This window comes from Talpa occidentalis, unplaced genomic scaffold (assembly GCF_014898055.3).
Source record: "Talpa occidentalis isolate TD23 unplaced genomic scaffold, MPIMG_talOcc4v2.1, whole genome shotgun sequence".
NCBI lineage: Eukaryota > Metazoa > Chordata > Mammalia > Eulipotyphla > Talpidae > Talpa > Talpa occidentalis.
In genome coordinates, this window is record NW_026555331.1 from 140,531,929 (window position 1) to 140,551,547 (window position 19,619).

General features: G+C 46.2%; 1 long non-coding RNA gene across 1 annotated transcript in view; it reads left to right on the plus strand.

The window, feature by feature from the left end:
• The window catches only part of LOC129145249 (uncharacterized), an 89,037-nt gene that overhangs the window by 65,931 nt on the left and 3,487 nt on the right, over positions 1 to 19,619 (plus strand). Inside the window, exon 3 of the long non-coding RNA XR_008550489.1 lies at positions 17,983 to 18,163. This is a non-coding gene — a long non-coding RNA (uncharacterized LOC129145249). The remainder of the gene's footprint in view (positions 1 to 17,982; positions 18,164 to 19,619) is intronic.

Here is a 19,619-nt window from a genome sequence, read left to right on the forward strand (position 1 = left end):
CTCCAGCAGATTTTAGACACCTTGATTAATCATAACTTGCTACACATTATTTCCCTATAAACAAACTACAATGTTACTCATATAAACAGCTTTATCTTGACAGCTGCAAAATGTCAGGATTTAATGTAGAATGAGCAGAGATACACCATATGTTACCACTCCGGGCCTGGAACACACTAATTCACAGCATATTGCCTTGTATGGAAGAGGTGATTACAAAAGAGGAGCTAGGTTGCTGCCTTGCCAAGATGGTGCCCACTCTGGCCAAGTCCCCAGCCCCTTCTTCTTGGCGGGGCAGTAATGCCTGAGGTGCCCTGCAGGGGGCGTCTCTGAGGGTTTCCAACTATGAGCGAAATGGCATCCCCGAAAGTGCAGATGCGGTTGTGGTTGTGTTGCTGTGTTTTAAAACATGAATGCAAATAAATACAGGTGTGCCCCGCTGAGAAATCCATGGTTCCAGTACAATAATAAGAAAAGAAAGTCAATGCATGCCTGGCATCCTGCAGAGGTGGATGGCTGCTACCTTTGCCAGAGTGAAAAGCCTGCTAAAGAGTCAGAACAAACAGAAGCCCCCAAGGAAACAAACAATTAAGAAACTAGCTAAATGCAAGAAGAAACTGGAACTAAATGCGTAGGAAACCAAACTTCATAAAGGGTCTCTCTAGCCAGGGAGGTTCCTTCCGAAGAGAAAGAAACAGGCAATTTTCCCCACGAGCCTGCCCTTACCTGGAAAACCCACATTCGCTTCATGGAGAGAATGGTATCTTGTTTTGTTCCTCTCCCCCGCTGTGCCTCTCTTGTACCCTAATATGGCATAAATCGGGGCCAACACAGTCAAGAGTCCAATCCGGCCCACCGTCTCTTTGTATAAATACAGCTTTATTGGAACCCAGCCACACCCATCTGTATGTCTGTCTGTCTGCTTTTGTGCTACAACAGCAGGTTTGAGTAGATGCCGCAGAGACCATATGGCCTTCAGGGATGAAAATATTTACTATCTAGCCCTCTGCAGAAAAATTTGCTGACCCCTGCTCTAAACTATACATGTGTTTATGTCACTCCCCAGCCTAAACACTTGAGGCACATGTACTGGGCCACCCAGGGCTTGGTCTCCTTCCCTTGGCTCTCTTACCCTGATTCCTTTTTGGGGAAATACCACCCACATCGCCTGGTGTTTTGGGCCAATCAAGGGCCCCACTGCCACCCCAAATTGGCCTGTGTCCCATTTCTCTCTGGACTATTGGTTTGTCCCGTCGGAGGCTCCCTGAAACTCTGAGGTTCAGAGCAGCCCTGCTTTCCGTCTCTTGGCTGGGCTCTGTCATGTGTGCGAGCCACCTTCATCCTTCTATGACAAGTGTTTTCTTGCTTCAGTGGGAACTGGTTTCTGTTGCTTGTGACCAACGAACCCAAGTAGAGGCCAAGAACCACCTGTGGGTCAGGCCTGTAGTGAGGCTTGTTATACTGGCTGCCTCCCTCCTACCCCCAATTTGGTCCTGGTCACCTTGAAAACCCCTCCACCCCATTCCTCTCCTAAATTCCAATGCTTTACACTCACGATGTGCCCCCCATACTAACTCTGCTGTTAAAATGATATTTCACAGGGCCCTCTTCTTCCATCTTGCTGTGTGCTCTTTGTGGGGACAATGATTGGTCTTATTTATCAGTGTCCCCAGAATATGGCAAGGTTGTTGAGTATTAGAAGAATGAGTCTCTGTCTTTGTCATTGGTGTTGTATTGAGATTGGGTTATGATCTAGCTTGGCTAAGTTATGATCTGGGCCTTACACCAATAGATCCCAACACAATTCGGCATTGAGTCATCGTTTCTGCTCCTACACTGACTTTATTCCTTAGCCTGTTAATGACCTCTCATCCTCATCCATTCAAGCCCTGAATCCATAGCCCACTCTTGGGGGATATAATATACAAAACAGGGATCAGCCTTCCTAGAGGAAGCTATGGCTACAGACTTCTTCTCCCAAACCTGTTTCTCTGCCCTCACTCAACAAAGTTCCCATCCTGTGCCTCCTGGCTGCAGCTCCGCTGCCTGACACCAGACAGGACAAGCACATCCCTGACATCCTCCAAATTGGCATGGACTGACTAGGGGCTTCCTGCCTTGAATCACCTTCCCTGGCCCCCTTGGGTCTACACGTGGATCTTGGTAATCTGTCTCATCAGTTGTTAGCAAGAGGGTAGGTTTGCCTCAGTGGCACAAAGAGCCAGGGCTGAGTGTGTGCAAAGCACCTTTGTGTTCTTTTTTTTTTTTTTTTTAATTTTTTTTTTTTTTTTATAGAGGCATGCTTTATTTATTTGTTTGCTGGTTTGTTTGTTTGTTTTGTTTATACATGCACTGGGTACAGTCAGAAGCGCGGGAGGGTGAGAGGATTCACCAGAGCCAGAGCAGGGAGCAGAACAGGCAGAAGGACCGAAGGACACTGCTGAGGGGAGCAGCGGGCGGCAGGAGAGGTCTGCGCGCCATGTGGGACCCTCCTCTGGTGGCCGGGGAGCAGCCGGGGATCGAACCGGCGCCGCAGAGGCCGCGGGCAGCTTCGCAACCCAGCGCTCAACCGCTGCGCCACCGGGGAGGCCCCCCTTTGTGTTCTTTGTGCTGGAAGAAGCATGTTTAATTCTTTACCTTTGCAGAGAGGGAAGCAATTCTCTGGGAAGCACAGTGCTGACAAGGTTTGGCAGGGTGGTGAAAGCCCAACACCTAGTGTTCCCGATGTAGCTCTTTCTAGCCCATATTATAAAGCAGCAGAAATTAAAAAATATGGTATTGGGATAAAAGTAGACACATGGACCAATGGCACAGGACTGATAGAAGCAAATCCATGCATATATCAATACTTCATTCATGACAAAGGAGCCACGATTAGACAATGGAGAGAGGGGCGTCTCTTTAACAGAATGCTGGGAAAACTGGGTGGCGTGGAGCCATTTTGCAATCTAGAGCTGCAGGTCCATCTAGAGGAGATAAGTGTTGTGATGCTTTGTAGGCTCCTTAGGGAGGGAGATGAATCACTCTCTCTGACCCACTGCCCCCTTGTTGTCTTTCATGGTGAGCCAGAGCTTCCTGAGTGCAGGATCCTGTCTGGATGTCAGAGTCTTAGACATTAATACTAGTAATTCTGTCTCTCTAAAGTTCTTATGCCAGAAGGGCTCCTGAGGTATCCCAGTCACCCCTCATCCTGATCCTGCTGCTTGGGGTCAGAAAGGGTCCTTGGTTCCTCTTCAGTTGGTGGAGTCTTCCAAGGAAACAGATTGTCCCACACCCGGCCCTGGAGTATAGTTGTGCCCAAAGAAGGCATCACTGTCAAGAGGAAGGCTCCTTTTAGTTTCTAAACTCACTTCTGAAGGAGACTCTGGTCCTCATTGCCAGGAGATCCCCCAGGAACCATAGAGTCAAAGACAAATCTAGTGAGCGAGACATGAATTTGGTGAAGAGGGTGAACAAACATGCTTAAGGGCCCAGCGCATGCCGGCAATGTCAGTAGGAGGCTCAGTTGTATCTACAAACCTTCCAAATGTCCCTCAAAATCTGAAATGTATGGTCCACAAACCCTATCTCCATGACTGCCTTTCACACTTAGAATGTCAGAATGCATGGACTTTGCCTGACCACCAGCCAGGTGCTGGACTTGAGTCCAGTCCCAGTGCCTGTGGAGGACAGCAAAAGGGCAACAGGACCTCAATCTCCTGCCCTCTCCTGTCCCCTGGCCCAGTGTGTCCAGGACTGGCATCAACTCATGTTCTTTCCCAGGGAGGCTGTCATGATGGGATTTGAAAATGGAAATGAGTTAGAACCCAAAATGGAGCCAGGGAGTTAGAACCCAGTCCAGTGCCCAGTTCCCTGTTTTGAGCTCCTTGCAGAATCTGATGCAGAGATTGTGTTTCCTCTTCTGGCATTTTTTTCTCCTGTTTTATGGACCTGCCACTGGAGTTCTGAAATATACCTGTCTAAAGGGCCAAACAGCAGCTAATGATGACTAAGCAAAGTGGCTTCCATTTGTGTGGGTCCAGGGCCCAGGGGTGCTAGAACACAGACATGAGAGTAGTTCCATTAAGAACACCGGGGTTCAGCAATGAGATTAACCTGGGGTTTTCCACAGTTGCTCTGTGTGTGTGTGTGTGTGTGTGTGTGTGTGTGTGTGTGTATGCATGCACGTTCTCACATGAATATAAATGTAGATGTACATACATATAGGTATATATATTTGTAGAGCAAGAACAAAATGAGTTTCAAAGCAAAATATGTCTGGATTCTGATTACCTGTTGACAAGTGCTAACTCTGATATTCTCCCCTCTGCGTACATTCACTGTTAATGACAGTCAGAATTCAGTCCTCTGGGTGAAAAGCTAGACTTTACGTGATGGCTGGGAGTTTTGCATTTGCTTTGAAGGATTTTATGGATTCCACAGTCACCTTGTGGTTCACTGTGCTGATGGAGGTGATCAATAGCCTGGGTAACCCTGTGCCTGCGGATAATCCCTAAATCGTTACCATCTAGTTTGAAATGTACCATTGGATCAGTCTTGGGAGCTGATTTGCCTTCCTAATCATGCTTTCCCTTGGACTAATTTTAAAGCTAGCATTTCTTTCCAGTGGGAAAAAAATAAAATTAGCTTTTAATACATTGCTGAATTCACTGCATGTGATGTAAAGGCCTTAAAAAAAAAAAAAACAGGAGGGAAAAAGACTAAAGGACAAAAGAAGATGAGAAACCTCCTCTTGGCTTCAGATTTTCTTGCCACATGTAGTGAAGAAATGAAAATACAGTCAGTTCTCAGAACCTAAACCTACCATACATTGTCTACTCAGAGGAAAAAGCTGCTTTTTCTTTTTTTTTTTAAAGATTTATTTATTTATACAAGAGCTGGGGTACAGGCCAGATGCACGGGAGGGTGAGAGGATTCACCAAAGACAGAGTGGGGAACAGAACAGGCAGACTGACGAAATACACTGCTGAGGGGAGCAGCGGGCGAGATAGGAGAGGTCTGCTGTGCCATGTAGGATTCTCGCCGGCTGACCAGGATCGAACCCACACTGCAGAGGCTGTGGACAGCTTCACAGTGTGGCGCTCAACCACCTGTGCCACCAGGGAGGCCTGAAAACCCTCCTTTTTCATATGCTGCTTTCCAGTTCTTCACTCCAGCTTGATGCAGTCAGCACACAGGATGACGGGTATTGATGGCTCTTCCCTGTTTGCTCTGGAGCCCACTGACTTCTTCCAGCTCTGGTTTCTGGCTCCTAATCATCTTGTTACTTTTAATCCTTCGTTTGTTCACTTGGGTAATAATTCATGGCATGAAATTCAAAATATACAACTCAATGACAGTCCAGACTCCCTCCCACTGTGTTCATCCACCTGCTGTCTCGATTGTAGCCAGAGTCACTGAGGCAGTGATTTTCTGTGTATCTGTGGGGGGTGGGGATTGAGGGGGTACAGTCTCTTCTTATCGTGCCCGAGTCAGCTGCTGAAATCCGGTTTGAAGGGTCCTCCTCGGTCACTTGAGCTCTGATATTGTTGCCTGTTCTCTTGGCTTCTGAGCAACTGCTTGCAGCGAATCTATCCTCCTGGGCTTTCAATGCCTGAGAAAAGTCACGTTCTTCTCTGTATCAAGCATCTCCAGGCACTGCTCCCCCCTCTCAAGCCATCGCTTCTTCATTCTCTCACTCTGTTGTCCAGTTCCTGTCAAAGGACTGTAAAGGGCTTCTTCTGGTCTTCGTCACCTCAGGTCTCATGCCTGAAAATTTTATCTCAATCCTCCCACTGAAACCCTCTTAACCCTGGACTCCGAAATTGCTGTCCTGGTGATTCTTCCACTGCCTCCCCGAGGGTCCCTCTCTTCTCATGGCTGAGTGTCTTCCTCTTTGCATGGCCCACTCATTTCTTCCTCTCTATCTTCCTCCATCATTCACTTTTATCACTGTTTTGAAGGTGACTCTCATGTCCGAGCATCCACACCTGACCCTGGCCCTGAACTTGGACTTCACTTCTGACTCCCCCCGCTACCCCCCACCCCCTCCTCCCCAGACAGTTCCACCAGGAGGGACTGCAAGCTTCTGTTCTTCCCTGGCCCCTCTCACTTTTAGTGTTTCTGAAAATATTTCCATCATTCTCCCAGTCACCCTTAACTCCTCCAGATATTGTCCTTGTCCCAAGACTGGCCAATTCTCCCTTCACATTTTTCTGCTGTAATCATCCTTTTATTTCAATTCTTACAGCTGCCATTTCATGTCGAAACCTTTCTGGCCTGGTGCCTGAATGATGTCAAGAAACTTCTACCTGGTTCTCCTTCAGCTCTGTTTTTCCTCCAATTTACTTGACATATCATCTTCAGGAGAACATCTTCAAATATGATTTTATCATGTCATTCTCCTAAACAGAGGTTTTTTAGCCTATAGGAAGCAGACAAGATTCTCTAGTGCCACATCTATCTTTATTTCCTGTTTTCAGCCACCAAAGCTGTCTTGCTGGGAAACAAAAAACAACTTTTCTGCCTGAATTCCAAGTAACTGCAAATGCCCTCAAGTTTCTCTTCCAATTTCTCTTCTCTGGGTTTTATTTTAGAAGAATTAACATGTCACAGCTGGGTCAAAGGGGCCTGGACTCATTCTGCGTACAGTTGTAGCCCAAATTCTGTCAAGAGCTATTGTGTCTTCTTGGAGAAACTTCATGAATACCCTTCCAAGCTTCCATTGCACACCTCTCATTAAACATGTTTATAATGCACTGATGTTCGAAATGGTTCTGTGGATTAAATAAAATAATCCATGTACAATGTGTAGCACTTGACTGGAACCTGATAGTGCCACATAAGTATTCCTTGCTGCTGTCTTCCCAAATATTAGATCTCTGATGAAGACAAACGGACATGCCCCCAGTCTCCTGGATGACACCACGTGCATTCCTTGCTCCTTGCTCTTTGTCTATTTTCATGGTTTTTGGTCCATCCAAATATCCTATCAATTTTTTAAAGTCCAATCTATATTTTACATCTTCCGTGAAATATTTTCCTGACTCTTGCTCCAGTGAATCTCTTCTGTGCTTTACTGTCATCATCGATACGTCATTAGACATTTGTCAAAACCCATAGATTGTGCATCACAGAGAATGAGCCCCGATGTGAACTATTGACTTTAGTTAATAAATGTATTAATATTGGCTCATGGACTGTAATGAATGTCCCATAATGTCCATATCATTAAGATGCTCTTAATTGGGTAGACAAGGGAAGGTATATGAGAACTCTTTATTTTCTAGTCATTTTTCCTGTAAACCTAAAATTGCTTTACAAAAATAAAGTCTATTGATTAAAAAATGCATGACCTGTCTATATGATGTGAACTCCTTCAAGGGTTATTTCTTTATCTTCAGCCTTAATTTTGTCATGCTCAAATATTTCCAGAAGAGACCCTTCATCACATCATACTGTGAGGTCTTCTACCTTATTTTTTTGTGATAAAGTCAAGAATCAAGTTTAACAAAATAGCACAAAATCAAAAATCAGGTTTACTTCCTTTTTACCCAATTATGTTTCCTTGGACAAGCCATTTAGCTTCTCTGAGATGCCATATTCTTGCTTGTTAAATGGGCATCATGATATTCACCTGCTAAGATGTTTTGAGTATCAAAGTAGCAGCCACACCTAGCCAACCATATCTCCTTATTACATGAGGTAAAACTTGTGTGGGTTTATTATCAAGCACTCTGCCAAGAAACAGGACCTTGATGAAATTTTATAAAAACAGACCAAGGGAGATCTTCCTTGGCTAAAAACGTGATCAGAATTGGAGAGATGAGATTAGTTAGTGATGAGGATAGACAAATATGTTATCATCCACACCAAGAAGCACTGCAAGTATTGGCTGAATTGGGAAAAACATGGTACAATTGCGTTAGCTGTTAGTGTTTAGTGCATCAAGACTTTCCCTTGGGTCTTCATCTTGCAGATACAACATTTGGCATGTGGAACCTCCAAGGTCACTATGGTAGAACATCAGGCCTAGAAGAGGCTTACAGAACCCCTGTTCACATTCGAGTGTTCAGCACCCATTCATCTGGTCTGGGCATGGGTGCTGGGGACCTGGGAGACAGAACCTTCTTGTGTGTTTAGAAAGGAGACAGAGCAGTAACATGCAGTCTCTGTGGTATCATGTAACAAAATTTGGGGATTCTAAAATAAGTTTTTCAGTGTCCTTTGAAAATGAAACTAAGTGCTTTTGTTTGAAAAGAAAATACTGATGATTTCAAGTAGAGGTTGAACTGAAAGGCCGAGAAAAGAGGGTGATCTCCCAGTAATTAAAAGAGAGAGGTTCAGTTTCTTCTGTCATCAATTATTTCAAGGAGGGCTTCACCATTTTAATGAAGATAAAGAAAACCAGCTTGTTCACTATAGTCAATCTCAACAGAAAATGCTGTTCTTTCAAACTCTGAAATCCATCTCCATCTGCAAGTATAAAGTAGAGAATGGTGTGATTTTGCCAAAGAAATAGGGTTGGACATCACTTTGAAAGGTGAACTGCTGAGCGACGTGTCTCATTTACCTGCCTCACACCACATTATACATATAGATTCACTTCGTGCCTGGAGAGAACGTCATTTAAACAACTGGATTGACAGATGACCAGATCAGTTTTCACCACCAGCCCGTGTGGTTCATAAATCAACATGAACCTCTTGAGGAACTACATGGACTGGAATCTTTTGGTTTATTATCATTTCAATGACTCTTAGTGTCTGCTTTAGCAAAGGTGACCTAATTTAATTTGTACTATTTATTATATTATAATGCTGCTTTGGTGCTAGATAATGATCTTGTGGCTCCTTAAGTAATTTCCATAACAAATATCCATCATCAAACATGCTAACCACAGCACAGTTCTTGGGGTGAACAGAGGTGACCAGAGGGAGCTTCAGGGTTTCCCTTCCCCCTCCCCCCAAGCTGTGCGAGGCAGTGCTCTCCTCTCTAGACCCATTCCCTAGGTACTCACAGCCTTCCTCCTCTTACTCATGCTTGGAAACAGAACTCTAGCTCCCCCGGTGCAAGTTGTGTCCAGAGAGTTGTGGGCTGTGCGTAAACCTTGAGCATGGTGTCTGCCTTGTTGTAAAAAGCTCTATTTGCTCCCTCCCTCTTTCCTCATCGTGTCTTAGCTTGGGAAGGGGACTCCAGGGACAGTGCTCAGCCTCCATCAATCACCAGAAGGGAAAGGAAGGTAAGGGAGCCCACTTGGGACACTTCTCTTGGGCCACCGCTTGCCTGCCATCTGTTTCAGCATTTTCTTATGTCTCACATGGAGTCTGAGAGAGGAGGTGTTATTTTCCCTGTCTGGATGAAGATACCAAGGTTTAAGGCAGTTAGGTTCCTTGCCCAAGGTCACACAGCTAGGGAGTAGAGCTGGGGTTGAAACCCAGGTCCACAGAGTTCCAGTCCAGTGCTCCTTCAATTGCACTTTGCTGCATCCCTTGACAGCCAGCAGGGTAATTGGTGGAAGGGTGAAAGGACCTTGCCCTCAGGGGCCCGGCTGACTGATCACCCAGGGGAAGCATCCTGGAGACTAGCCTGCAGGGGCCGGCTCTTCTCACACTACTCAGGGGACCCAGGGGAGTGCCACCCCTCTGCCTGGAGTCTGCTGGGCGTGCCAGGAAGTGCAGCTGCTTACACCCTTTGACCCTAAGGTGGGGGTCTTGTAGGCAGCTGTGCTGGGGAGGAGGAGGCCAGCAGGGTGTGGAGGGAGCCTGCTGAGGGCCTGAGAGTGGAGACCAGTGCTTAGGCCCCTTCCCTGGCTGCTCCTTGCTTCACAGACATGGGGAGAGCCCTCGGCGAGTGGACTAGGAAATGGCTCACCTTGGCTCCTTCTGGGCCCTGGACAGCCTCCTCCCTGCTCTCAGCACCCTGTGCACTCACTCACCTCCCTGCAGACCTACATCCAAGGGCCACGGGGTGTGCAGGGAATTGAGACTCAATTTCATCTGAAGGAAAACATCCATGGCAAAATCCCATCACACCTTTCAAATACAATTAGTGTGGTGGGGGATGTTCCTTTTGAGGATCAGACCCCCATTCTCTTCATTCGTATAATTGAAAGTTGATTGAAGAGGCTCCAAATTCCCTACTGCAAAGTGCAGTTGGGGCCTACTAAGAGCATCCTCCAGCGGACCGATGACAGGGATGTGAATAAGTAAACAGACACATGATTTTGCAGCTTTTTATTCAACAACCAGCTTGTTGTGAACTATCTCAGGTAGGGAAGCATTTTTTTTGTGCCCTCTCAACCATAGCTCCTCAATGTGGGGTTGGTGTACCTGTGAGGATACTGAAAACAGGGGTGTGTGTATGTGTGCAGGTGTGCATATGAATATTCGTGCACAAATGTGTGCTCAGGCTTATGTGTGTGCACATGTGTGAGTGTGTACATGTACATATGGGGTATGTGTGTGCGTGTGTATGTGTGTGGCTAGAAAGGAGGTAGTTGGTTAGGAGTTCAAATATCTGGAAGAATGGGCATCTGGGAAGGCCTGAGAGAAAACATCAACCTCCCTTGCACCCTTTCTTTGGAGCTGACTCTTCAGCATCCCCAGATGAGAATTTCTTGTTTTCAGCCCTGGAGACTCAGCCCTCCCGCGAGTCCAAAGACACTCTCCCTGGAGACTTAATTGGCAATGCTTCACTGAGCACAGAAACCTGGAATATGACAGTTCTTGCTCTTTCAATTGTCAGGGAAGCCAAGGTGCTTTGAACTGCAGCTGCTGGGAAGATGGGGGGCCCTGCTCGGTCCCCTCTGCCTCCATGGATGTTCAGGGAGCATGAAAGAGCAACTGAGACACGCAGGGAGAGGGGCTGGGTGACCATCATGAGCTCCACGGGCTTCTCACAGACAGGCCCTGGGGCTCTTGGGAAGGCCAGGCTGGCTGGCCATGTGGGGCCAGCACGTGCTGAGCTGATGCGGCAGATGCTGCACACGATGACCACTCTGTGCTCTCCCCAGGGTGCCCCACCTGGATCACTGGACAGCTGACCCGGGCTGGGATGGCAGGAAGTCAGCAAGTGCACCATGAAAAGAACTGCTTGGGGGCACTAGGTAGGGAACCTCTCCAGACTCTCCCCAGGTAGTAAAGAGGTAGCTCAGAAGGAAGGAGAATCCTGGACTAGCCGGGATGGGAAGGAGAGCCATAGCGATGGGGTCAGTGGAGAGGTAGCCCAAGACTGGGGCTTTGGTGAAGAAAAGTATAAACACGTAGGGTAGGGCGGGAGGGTAGAGCAGACCTCAAGAAAGTGTCCCAGGGATGGGGGGCGTGGGGGAGGGCTCTAATTTAACTTCATATTGTGCAAGACCGAGACCAGGTCTTGGCTTTGGCATCCACCTTGGAACTTGGAGCCGTCCCTTGGCCCCCAAGTTGGATGTCCCATCAGAAAATCTTCTGATTTATGCAGTTTGTTTCTTCACCTGATTTTGAAGATGGTAATCCAGAGTGCGGGAGGCAGGGTTTTGTTCATTCAGCTCTCTCCTTCCCCTGCTTTTGTTGTGACATAATTGGGGCCCTTCTCTTTCCTGATTTTGTGTCAAAGGGGGAGGAGGCAATAAAGCAGATGGGAAAGAGAGGGAGGTCCCCGGGTTCAGTTATAAACCTGAGAACACCGTCCTTTCTGGTACAGGGTGCAGCCAGCATCTTGGCACATTTGTTGAATAAAATGACTAAGACTCTGAATTGGGAATCTATAGTCAGGAGGCCAGAGGGGGGGGGGGAAGTATCTTTCATGCTTTCCCATTGCTGGGTCCTTAGCCTCCAGGCAAGTTGTTGGTCTTCCTCATGGATTGATTGACTCTCTGGCTGGTGTGCGGAACCCAGTCTGAGAAGCTGGGGACTCCAATTTGGGTCATGCTGCCCAGACACAGGTCCTGGAGCATTAGTGTAACCAGCCCACAACACTCCTCAGTTCACCCGTGGTGATCAGCTGGCCTCTGCTTGCCTCTGTCAGCACTCTGGCCCAAACCAGAAACGCCCAGCCAGTGGCTCTTCCATCAGCAGTCTCTATACCTGCGGCCCTATCAAGGCAGGCAAGATCTGGGGCTTCATGTTTATGAATATGAGGCTAATTTTAATTAGCCATTTTGTTTGCACACAATCAAGGGGCATCCTGGGATCCCTAAACTTGCACGCTTTAAAGGGTCCAGGCATCTGAGCACACAAAGAAGACTCCTAGTTCAAAGGAACTTTAATAGAATTAGCATGCACAGAGAGAGCAGAATGGATATTCTGAGTAAAACACCCCAAATTATCCATTCTCTTGTGGATAAATACCTAGTCAAAGATGGTAGGCCCAAAGCGGGACCCCTGAGGCTTGAAAACTTGTCACAAGTTGGGCCTCCCCTGGTGGCGCAGGCTGTTGAGCGCAGAGCTGTGAAGCGGTCTGCAGCCTTTGCAGCGTGGGTTCGATACCGCCCGGCTGGTGAGGGTCCCACATGGCACAGCAACCCTTTCCTGTCTTGCCCACTGCTCCCCTCAGCAGTGTATTTCATCAGTCTGCCTGTTCTGTTCCCTGCTCTGTCTCTGGTGAATCCTCTCACCCTCCTGCACATCTGGCCTGTACCCTGATTCTTGTATAAATAAATAAATCTTAAAAAAAAAAAGAAAGAAGTGAAAACTTGGCACAAGTCTAAGACACCTTCTGGAAGGGAACCATAGGAAAGTGGTTCCGAAGCAAGTTGGAACAAAAGAAGCAAAATCAAAGCACAAATCATGGTAATGGCTGCCATTGTCAGCCTCCTCAAGTGTCTCCCCCGACCCTGTGTCTCCCCTAAGTGTCTCTACATGTCTCTCCTCTATGTGTCTCTTCTAAGCCCCCCCAAGTCCCTGGTGCAAGTCCAAAGCCAAGAAGCAAGTGGGCCCTTCTCCAAGTGTCTCCAAGCCTGCCTGCTTTTCATGTTGCATAGCTTCTCCTGTCTGATCAGCTCTACTCCTCATTAAGTGGTACCTCCCCTAACAATGTGAGATCTCCTCCCCACTCTCGACCATGGGAATTCACATTTACTCTTCCTAGGTTATCTCTGCAGAATTCTACTGTGAATATAAAGTGTCACCCCCTTCCAGGCCCCCTCCCCCAGATCCAGGTATAGAAGCTTCAAAGGAACCTCACTTTACAGCTTCACTTGCCCTCATCATCCACATCTTCACCACTGGCACCATCACATCTGTGCCACCCCTGGGTTCTGCACAGGACACACCGTGACACAGGTCAGTGGTGCCTGATGGGACGCTCACAGGTGCCGGAAGTGGCATGACATCCACTGCTCATGGCCCTCTGCATCTCAGGGGCACATCTGCAAGGGCCCAGCACTGCCGTCTGGATGCCTCTTCTCCCCGTTTTAATGCTATCGCCGAGGCCAGCTGATTAGTTCCTTCCGCTCAGTTGCATTCTATGACGATCTCTCGCTGCAAAAGCATTCAGAGGACAAATTGCGCTGATGAGCATATTTCAGAATTTGGTCTGTTTACTTTCCTCTGCTTCCTATTTCATGCTGGCGGGTGGTCTTACACCACAGGCACTGCAGACAGTTCCTTCCTCTGGCTGATCCCTCCTGTAGAGAGCAAAAGGAAAACAAAACATCTCTCCCTAGTCATACATTCTGCAGAGCCCTCGTAGTTAAGTCCTGATTCCAGACCAAAGAGGCTCAATGAGACACCCCCAAACTGCTGCTTCAAAGACAGAAAACAAAGGGGTACCCAGGCTGGGTTTATATGAGGCCCAGGGCATTGGTTGCCTGACCCTCAGCCTTGAGTACCTCTGCAGCCCAAGCAGAGGTACTCTGGGATAGCCAGATGCTAATGAAACCCCATAAATCATTTCTGGCAAATTCATGAAGGGCTTCAGGACCCCACCGTGGGACTCATTCAACCTAGAGAAATCTTGTTTTAATGGTCTCTTCTGTTCTGGAAAGTTCCAGTAAACCACTTCAGCTTAAAGGCAGCATCCATATAGCATGAAGAACCAAAGAACCCTGGTCTTTATGGGGAACCAGCAAACTCCCCATTTTCTAGATCCATGTAAGGAAAACGCCCAAGTGTTTCTTACATTGAAAGGGACTGGAGGTTAGTTCACTTTACAACTGAAATAAAACAAAGTACACTGTATGGTTCTGTAATATAAGCTTATAGGACAGACTAAGCTTATCTATGGGGAAAATATTAAGATGGATGTTGCTTGATGCATGGGAGTTGACAAGGAGGGGTGTATCAAGAACTTCCTGAGCTGATGGTAAAGGTCTGTCTTGATAAAGATTTGGCTTCCAACAGGTATATGCATTTGTTAAAATTTAACAAACATACACTTAAATTTTGTGTGTTTTATTATATACAAATTTTACTTCGAAATAAATCTGTAACAGGTCTTAAAAATCTAGCTAATGAGATCCAAGCATTTAAGGAGAACTGTATTGAAATCTGCAATTTACTTTGAAATGCACCAAAGATAAGATAAATTAGAGGAGTTATTCTGTGGTTCCACATGCAAAATTAGAATTATGGTGTCAGATCTTATGTTTAAGTCTTGAATTAATTTTTGAGTAATTTTAAGTTTTGAGCTAAGTTAAGTTTTGTGAGTGGTATAACATAGAGGCCCAATTTTATTTTTTGCAAGTGGTTTAGTTTTACATCACTATTTGTTGAAGAGATTATCCTTTCTGCAATGAGTGTTCTTGACTTCCTTGTGCATTATTTGTGAGAAGGTAAATTGGGAATGGAAAACAATATAGAGGTTACTCAATATATTAAAAGTATAAGTACTGTATGATCCAGCAATTCCATTTTGGAGTATATATCCAAAGTGAATGAAAACAGGATATTAAATAGATACTTGTTCTTTGTGTTTATTGTGACATTATTTACAAGTCATGACATGGAAACAACTTAAGTTTCTGTCAGCAGATGGATAAAGATGAGAGCTACATACACACAATGAAATATTATTCAGTCATGAGAAAGAAGGAAATATTGTAAAATTTTGTCACCTTTCCACTGTGTGACTTTTTCATTAAAAAAGTCTTTTTTTTTTTTTTTTAGTTTGGACAAAATAGGCAAGAAATTGCAAATTGAAGCAAGAAAGAATCCTTTTAAAATTTTCTTTATGTTAGTATAGCATGGCTAGAACTGTTGTTTAATTCATAATTATCCCAACTTCACTGGATTCACAAGGGTCAGATGTCACAATTTTATTTTAAAGCATCTGTAGCAACAATAGACTCTGAAGACAAAACTGCTTCTTCATCTCATTAAGGGACAAATGTAGCTGTAACTAAAATAAATCCTCAGGCCCCATGTGGCTCATTCAGTGCAACCTCAGAGTCAGAGAAATCAGGGAGATGATGATGGAGCCAGCATTACAATTTACGAAAGAATGGAGGCTCAGGACAGAATGTTCCAGGTGGTGTTATATGAAATCATTGTATCAAGATACTGAAAAAAATAAAAAGCAAGAAAAAAGAAATCCCTTACAAAGCTGAGAAATTCTTCTTTATCCCAACCTCAATAACTTGACTTTCTTAAGAAATTGGAATCATTTTTGAGCAGCGAGAGAATGTCAATGCCTGATCAGTTCAGATTCATTCAAGGCCTCTGCTGTGCCTCTCTGGCTGTTACCTGTTCTACCTCCCCTTTCCAGGGTACCCCAGTAGCTGAGTAGGCAGGGAATTTGTGCTCTTTTCTCTTGTTTTGGGTCTAGAATAAAATTTATAGTTTGGGGTACAGTTGAATTTTGCATCTTTGTTTCAAAATGAGTCTCTGTAAACTTGAATGGGCCTTGTGGACCCTCATAGCTCAGTCTTTGTACAGAATTGCATTTAAGGAGATACAGATCAACATCAACCACAGGGCAATTTTAAAGGAATCCCAACTTTGCCTTGTATCTCTTGAAGAATACTGCCGAGACTAAAGCCCAAGTCCAAACTCTCTCCTTTTGTTTTTCTTTCTTCTATCTTGTGTTTCTCCAGCCTGCTAAACCCCCAAGTGCTCTCTCCAATCTCCCTCCTTTGGACTTCTCTTATTCTTTCTCTGTCTTTTTTAGAGTCTTATTATGTAGATGTTCTTGGCTCTCTGGCTAAATCCTCCTGCTTTTCCACCACTGTAGATTCTCTGATCTTACCCACCCACCCATCCTCCTAACTACATCAAAAAGACTTGAAAATCTGGAGAATTTCTCCTTCAGAATTTCTGTGTGTGCAGAGGAGACAGTAATGGTGAGTAAACAGAGTCAGGTCTGGGTAACCAGAGGTTGAGGGGCAAGAGGGAGATGATAAATGGAAATGTTCACAAATTGTATTCTGAAGATATGTATGAAGTGTCTTTTTAAACGCTTAGTAGGTAAACCCTCCCTGCTCATTTCTTTATCTCCATTTTTAATTAATATTTTATTTTATATAATTCTTACATCATTTTTCATTTTTGCACAATGTATACATTTTCATTTTGGTTATATTCCCCATACAATTGCACCCCCCCTTATTTTGACCCTAGTTCTTCCTCTCCCTGCCCCCACCCCCATTGCGTGTCTCTGGTTTATAGCTGCTTGTTGATTTTGATTTTTGCTTTGTATTAATTAGTCTTTTTCCTGGTCCCTTATTTAGGTTTTCTAAATTCCTGCTCTGAGTGAGACCATTTGGTATTTTTCTTTTTCTTTCTGCCTTATTTCGCTGAGCATGATCCCTTCCAGCGCCATCCATGTTGCTGCAAATGGCATGTGTTTATCTTTTTTGATTGCTGAGTAATATTCCATGGTGTATATGGACCCCATCTTCTTGATCCAGTCATCTATTTTTGGGCATTTGTGTTGTTTCCAAAGCTTAGCTATTGTAAACAGTGCTGCTATAAACATAGGGATTTATTTTCAGGGGCATCTCGTCGAGTTTACCAACTCTTCAGTTTCTAGAGATCTTTCTGCTCAGTGGCTTCCCTGGGCCCAGACCATTTTAACTCCTGGAGCTAACCTGGAATGACCCCAAGCAGTTAGGATCCTCTTCTTTTTCTCAGAAACCCGAATCTCGAGCATGGGAGAGTCTCCAGGGGAGGCCGCTCTCTCTATCAGCTGTGAGCTCATCAGAGTGAGAGTAAAAGTTGTTGCAAAAAAGGGAAGAATTGATTTGGCTGTCAAATAGTGAGCAGGATAAAAAGCCACTGATTTGAGAGCCAGACATTGATCAGGGCTGAAATTCCCTCCATGGACCCTAATCCCCAGACTCGACATTCAGCTTCTTACAGCTGCTGGAGAGGGAGCGGGGTAGGCACTCTGTCCCTGACAAGTCCCCTCCTTGCTTGTTCTGAGTCAAACTGGGGGTCTTAGTCTGACCGACAGTTCTCAATCTCTTGGTGAGAAAACACATCACCTGCCACCTTGGAAAAGACAAGGCATTGTGCAGCCGTCACCAGAGCCCTGGGCTCCTTGTACAGCATTTCTTCAGCCTTTCTTTCTTTCTTTGTTTCTTTGTTTCTTTGTTTCTTGCTTTCTTGCTTTCTCTCTCTCTCTCTCTCTCCCCCTTCCTTCCTTGATTTATTTATTTATTTATTCATACAAAAACTGGGGTATAGGCCAGAGGTGTGGGGGGGTGAGAGGATTCACCAGAGACAGAGTGGGGAACAGAACAGGCACACTGACTAAAACACACTGCTGAGGGGAGCAGCAGGCGAGACAGGAGTGGTCTGCTGCGCCATGTCGTTATCTCCCTGGCCAGCCGGGATCAAACCCGTGCTTCAGAGGCTGCAGACAGCTTCACAGCGCTGCACTCAACTGCCTGTGCCACCAGGGAGGCTCTCATTTTCTTTTTGGTGCAAGCCTCCAAGCATGCATCTGTAACTCAGAGCCAGTTTCCTTCTCTTATAGTAGAGAGAGCTGGGAGCTGCTTATTGCGGTGCCATAGCTTGTTTCGGAGAAGCCAAGGTAGCAGGGGTGGCAGAAGCCCTTCAGCTGACTGATTGTCCCTACCTCTAGGCACACGACCACTTCTGTTTGCACCCAGAAGACCACCCATGTTGGGAAGGCAGATGACACAGACTACGCTGAACAAGGCTGCGGGTGTCCTCAAGAACAATATGGGGGCATCAAGGATCCGGCCAGCTGCGATCCAGTCTGTAGGAACAATCCAGGGGTGTCACCGTTCCTGATGAGAAAGGTGAGAATCAAAAACTGTTGATTGACTGAGCAGCCTGGGGTCCAGACAGAAAGGAAATCTCTTCTTCCGGAAGGAGAAGAATTTTGAAAGGGAGATTCACCAGGGTAGAGGGAAGTAGGAAAGGTAAGTGAGGAGGGGAAACTGCAAATGGGAGTAAAGTCCAGTTTACATACCCACCCTTGGAGGGTGGAGCTCAGCTCTTTTGAAGAGCCTTTGATATCTTGGCCTCCATGGTGTTCCCAACAATTACATGTTTGCTGCTCAGTTAGCAGTTCATCACCAAGTGTCTTGCAGCCTTTCTTTCTGCCATCATCAAAGCACAGTCACATCATCTGTTTAACTCTCACCTCGTGGATGGCCTGTTCCTTGTTCTGAGCACGGAGGGTCAGGCTGGGCTTTCCATGGTCTGGAATTCCACTCTGTGCTCAGCAAAGTCCTGATCTTTACTGGGAAGGCACAGCAAACACTGCCCTCCGTGACATGACCTCCTTGTCAAACTCCTTCCTCCTCAATGAGTTGCCCTGAAGTAGAGTCAGGAGCAATAGCAGATTTTGTAGCTGTCTCCAGATCATGGCTGTGACTAGGAGGGTGCTTCAGCTGGCAGCAGACGGAGGCAGACTGGCCTGAAGATGGGCACACATGCCTTCATGCACTGGCACCTCTTGCACCTTACCCTGCCCTTCCTGACTTCTTGGTGACAAGGGACTGGGCTGGCTGCCTTGCCCACATCCCTGCCCCTCAAAGCCCCCTTGCCTTCACATACCCACGATTGGAAAGTTGACTTCATTTTGTACTTCCCTCCACTTCCCACCTGCCCTCTAGTCTCCTCTCTTGCAGATGGAAATTTCAGGGCTTAAACTAGGTATGTCACAGGCAAATGGGATGAGTTGGTCACCCTGTGCTGTGCCCTGATGAAGGAGAGAGCTGAGCATTATGTTGGCACTCACAATCCTCCTGGAAGCTTTAGTCCAGCAGGACAGGGGAGGAGCAGCACTTCTAACAGGGCTCGGCAGGTGCATGAGGGAGCCCAGACTAGCTGTGTGTCCTGTGGCCTTTCCAGGGAACCATGGGGTCTTCTGTAATTATGGGGTTGTCATGGTTCATTTTATGTGTCCCTTTGCGAGGTCACAAGTTTCCCTAACATGGTCAAGGATAATTCTGGGTAAGTCTGAAGGAGATTAATGTTTGAGCAAGTAGATTGAGAAAGCAGATTGCCCTCCCCATTGTGGGTGGACCCAATTGAAGACCTGAATAGGGGAGGGAAAAAAGAAACGCTGAGTAAGAGGGGACTCGGCTCACCTCATGTAGGCTGGGACAGGGGTCTTTTCCTGCCTTTGGACTGAAACTGAAACATTGGCCCTTCTTGGGCCTCAAGCTTGCTGGTTTATGTACTGAACTTCACACCATCAGCTCTCTTGGGCCACTTGCTGACTGTAGAACTTGGAACTTTTCAGCC